General features: G+C 35.1%; 1 pseudogene; it reads right to left on the bottom strand.

Moving 5' to 3' along the window:
* Positions 1–2,715: 2,715 nt before the first annotated feature.
* Positions 2,716–4,495, bottom strand: LOC131482779 (cullin-5-like; annotated as a pseudogene).
* Between the last annotated feature and the right edge of the window lie 664 nt (positions 4,496–5,159).

A 5,159-nucleotide genomic window follows, 5' to 3' on the forward strand; every position in this document is an offset into this window, starting at 1 on the left:
TAATACAATGTAAAAATAAGAAAGCTAACATTCCCTTTTTGGAAATTTTAGTATTGATGCACAAAATAAGAGCAAGAGACTTAAATAAATAGGTTTAAAGAATTCAGGGACACCTGCTCCAATAAAAGTAAAAATTGGAAGACTTCAGAATTGACTCCCAGATCCTCACTAGAATCTTAATGGTCCAATATCCCTCTTAGTTGTAAGTATCAAAATTGTTCTGCATTTTCAGTTATACATTTTTTCATGTCTACTTACTTTGGCAACGAGATGACAACAAAGGCTACCCTTTTCCAGATGACTCCATATTAAATTAGAAGGTAAGTGTTCACAGTTTAAATTAACCTCAGAAGCATCGACTTGCCAACAAAAATACCCAAACCTAAAACAGTGGGGGTGGGGGAAGGGGGGAGGAGTGGAGGGTAGGGAGGAAGATGGATTTTCTTCTTCCTCAACTATGTCAGGTTTCACCTCTGTTCATAGAGTACTAATATCTCAAAATACATATTACAAAAAAGAGACTTGATAAAGGATACTGTGCCTCTAAAACTGCAGCAAACTGCTGGTAAGACTTTCTTTACTTATTTCTTTAAAATCAACACATCTATTGTGAAAACATATTTAAAGTAAATTTAACAATGGTATAGGCACCTTGTCAACTAAGTGATTTTCATAAACACTATATACACAAGGAAAAGGTAATGAAAACTGAGACTGTAGTATTTGCTGCTTTTCACCCCCCCAAATATAATCAAGACATAATTGGTTACTTAAAAACTTACAAAATCGAATAGAAAACTCTGCCATGGATTTAGTGTTACCCAGTTTTACATTAAATTTGCCTTTATAAACAAAACATTATGGCTCTCATTCTTCAATTAAATGACCAAAAAGATCACAAATTCTGAAAAAGTTCAGAGAACAATTATTATTTAAACAAGTCTTAAGCTTAAAAAAAAAAAATAGACTGCAGTTCCCTCCCACTACTCATAGTTTTCTCTTTTGACATTCTTGTACCAGGACAAGCATATATGCAATACCAAACTATTCATTAAACATAAGGATCACAATCATCACAAAATTATTCCTTCTAAATTTCAAACTTATCAATGTGGTTAGCAGACATTTAATCTGACAAAGCAGTAAGCACTAATTTTAGCTTAATTCTTCACAAAATGTGTGGTCTAATAATTGACATATACTATCTTAGAGATGAAATTGTAAAACAAATTTCTGATGTTCTTTGCATTTCAGAACTGGAATTTGTATATGATCAGCAAAACCTTAAATGCTTTATATTTGCTTTCCTTTCTTTCAGCAGGCAGCTCACAAAAACTTCCTGGGATTGGGGACAAATTCCATGAAATATTATGAAAAAGCATGCCCTACTACTTTGAAAATCACACTTTTAAACTATTATTTAACATCAAACAAGATTAAAATATAATTTGTAATAAAATTAGAAGTATGCACCACAATGAGTAAAACCCGTTGTTGATTCATTCTTTCCCAATGGGGAATAAATTTTTCTCCTTAAGTTATTTAAGTCCTCAAGTCATAAAATTTCTACTATTCTGGGTATTCAGTTGCTACCAACTAGTAAGTTACTACTTTGGATTGACTGCAAGGAACAAGGGAAGTTTTGCCTTCTGAACATTTAAAAAATGTTTATTTTGAAATATATACATATATATGTATTAAGTTTTTGGCAAGTGTCCTGTTCATATAAGACTGCAGCAACTCTGCTATAGTTTTTCAGGTTTTATGTCATGGTTTTTATTTTTTCTCTTCTTCCTAGGTGACAAACACTGAATTCTTTCTACAGCAGCATGTCTTTCTTTCCAGAAACCTGGAAAAATAGTTCTATGCTACAACTTAAGAGATCAGTTACCAGAGAAGATTTCTGTGTTCTTTTCAATGAATTTGGACATGGCATTATAAATATTTATTGCATAAGTATTAAGTGTGTTAGCAAACCACTCAATATGTTTGTCTTGCTATTTTGACTCCACAATTGTAATGACCTATTTCCATAAAGCTCTTTAGACAGTGGAAGTAACAATTAATATACACTGCACTTTTTTTCAAAACAAGCTTTTCAGCCATGTAAGATTAAAACCAAAAATAATACCAACAAACAACTAAAACAGCAGTCTCTTGCTGAAAGAAAACTAATGTTTTTAAGCTGGAAATATTTAATACCTGTTTTAGGTCACTATTACACTTTAGTTATCATATTGAAGCAGTGTTTGAACAACAATTCAATACTATTAAATATTTAGCTTCTCATCTACATCTGCCCTCTCCCAACACTATGTTGACCAGCTCACTCTCTTCAGCAAAACAAACCAACAGTGCTATTTCTAGTTTTAATGAAATTTTTAAAAACAAAAGATAACAGCATTTTCAGTGCATGAATATATGAAGATCCTTCCTTGTGCAAGTACATTTTTTTAAAGAGAGGAAAAAAGAGGAAAAAAAGCAACAAGAACCCCATCCTCACCCTTTCCAATGGAATTGCTCCTGGTGGGCATAAATCAATTTACCTTTTAAAGTTCATAATGGGCTCTTCGTGAATGCAAGTATCTCCACAAAACAGCATGCTGTTAAAGTGTGTGCAACATGAAGGGGATGCCATCATGCTAACTAAAGTGATTGGCAAAACAGTGTAAGGTAAAGCAGAGATTTTAATATGTAATCAAAGTCCAAGTAAACCTATCTCCAGCACAAACTGCTGACAACTTTCTGCCCAAGCACTCCAAAATCTGAGTTCTTAACATTGTCCATGATTTTCAAAATTATGCCATATATGAAAGTGTTGATATCAGATTAATCTCTTCGGATATATTTGTGCTCTATTACCCATTCAATTTGCTCTTTTATCATTTTATTTTGAGGCAAGAGCATCTTTTTCAAAATTTGAACTAATTCAGTCTGCAACTTGGCATTACTAATTTTCTTTCTCATTTTCATGAGTTGAATGATAGCTTCCTGGGTTCTTAATATTCTTGGTTGAACTATTCCTTCATTCTCTTCTCTCATCCTTTCTGTAGTGAGCTGCAAGCATCCAATCAAGTTGATTTTACCCCTTTTCTGAACTTTAGCATTTTTTATTAAACTGAACTCCTGGTTCACTGAGAAGAGGGTGCCTTCTGTGAAGTCTTTGGGTGAGTTGACATGAGGCTTGTAAAATAAATCTTGCCATTTGAGCTTTGGGAAAGCTACTAGAGACCATAAAGTCCATCTAAGCTCAGCATCAGGGAGTTCAGTTCCAAGTCTGAGATTTTCAAAGCTGATTTTCTCTCCTAGGTCTTTGGTTCCATGCAAATAACACAGCCAACTGAAACGTGGTTACATCCAAATCATATTGATCTACTTCATTCTTAAATGTTATAATTCCATTTGACATGAGATGATGCCAATGTAATTTTCTACCACTATGATTTCTTTTCTTTTGTAAAGCTCTTCTACTTCAGGTATCAAATCCTCCAGTTCAGTAGGAAGTGAGACAAAGACCTTTGCAGAGCCTCTTGACCAGGCACCAGCATTCAAAATTTTAATATTAACTGAATCAGCTGGTAAAACCAATTTGTTATTTTTGTGCATTTCTTTAAAAGCTTGGTTCAAGTCTTCAGATACTTTTATGTCCTGAAACATTCTAGCAAGTTTGTTTACATAATCTGCAGACAAACCAACTTCTCTTAGCCATTCGACCATATTTTCTTCAATTTCACTATCAGCAGAGATGTCTAACATAAGATGTCATGTCAAATGAGCTTTGTGATAAAAACGTCTTTGTTTTGTACATACTTAAGTACCAGGAACACTCCTTTAACCTTTGCTCCAAGACGAGGGTGCCTGTGTTCTATAACATCTCGCTGCTGAATCCAAGTATGCCTTCTCAAAATTGTCCCTATAAATTTGAAGCTTATCCTCAGGATTAGAACAAGGTTAACATAGGATTCTCGTTCGCCAATGACCAGCTGAGAATCAAAAGCTTCTTCTAATCTTTCAGCATGAACCAGCCTCATTGCAATATCTTGGAGTCTGTTTTTTATATTTGAAAAGATGGACTCATTCTAGGTATCAAGCATGAGCTTCCTAACAATGCTGTCTTCAACAATTGATTTTTTATTGCTCCCTTGTTTACCCATTAAAATAATCTCTAGTTGACAAAAAAAGTTTCGGTAAAATGTCACATTGCATAAAAAATTTTCACCATTCAACAATATACGCTTTCAATAAAGCTGTAGCATCGTGAAAGCTCAGTACTCGCACCTGAGCTTGTTTAATAAACTCAAGAATGTCTTCTTTTAAAGCCTGATGGATTTTTGCTGGACCTTTATCATCCCAGAGAAAGACTGCATGAATGTCTGAAAACAGATCAAACCACTGCTGCTTCATAACAGATTACTAGCGTAATCGGGTGCATGAAATCCCACTTGTCTTCAAAGTGAAGACAGTCTTTATTCTTTAAGAGATTAGACATAGCCATGTTCCCTCAACTTAGATTCTTGTGAGAGGACGCAAGAGTTGGCTGCGCTCCGGGCCAAGCCAAAACTGGAGGCCAGAGTTGCCTCCAGAGCCCACAGGCTCTGTGTGTGGCCCACACCAGTCGTGAGGGTAAGGTGGGCGCCGGGGTTCTGTGCAGAGGGGGCGGACCTCGTCCCAGGCAGCTGGCGCTTCGCCTACATGGTCACCAGAGCTGCAAAAGAAAGGCAATCTTGTAAAAAACTGTTTTTTTTTTTTTTAAGATTTATTCATTTTTATTGGAAAGTCAGATATACTTGTTTAGTTCTTCATCAATTGTCTCAGCAACCACAGTTTATTTTAATCACTTCTCTTTACCCAACTTTTGGATCCGATTTTAATGTTTTTAGACTGAAACCCTCATGGAGGATGACGTTTGGATCCTTTCATATTCTTTTTTTGTTTGGGGTAATTTTTAATTGAGCACTCATTCTGGCATGTGAAATATGGAAGTGAAAAAGCCATTGTTCCGCAAGAGTACAGAAGATGGTCAGAAACTGTAATTAGATTTCTAGACGTCAGCATCACTTACAGCATTGCATTTTTTTACTTGTTACATTAGTTTCCACAAATCAGAGAAAAATGCTATGTGCCTTTTAGGGCCTGACTGCTTTCACTAAGCATAATGG

Source organism: Ochotona princeps, chromosome 20 (genome assembly GCF_030435755.1).
Source record: "Ochotona princeps isolate mOchPri1 chromosome 20, mOchPri1.hap1, whole genome shotgun sequence".
NCBI lineage: Eukaryota > Metazoa > Chordata > Mammalia > Lagomorpha > Ochotonidae > Ochotona > Ochotona princeps.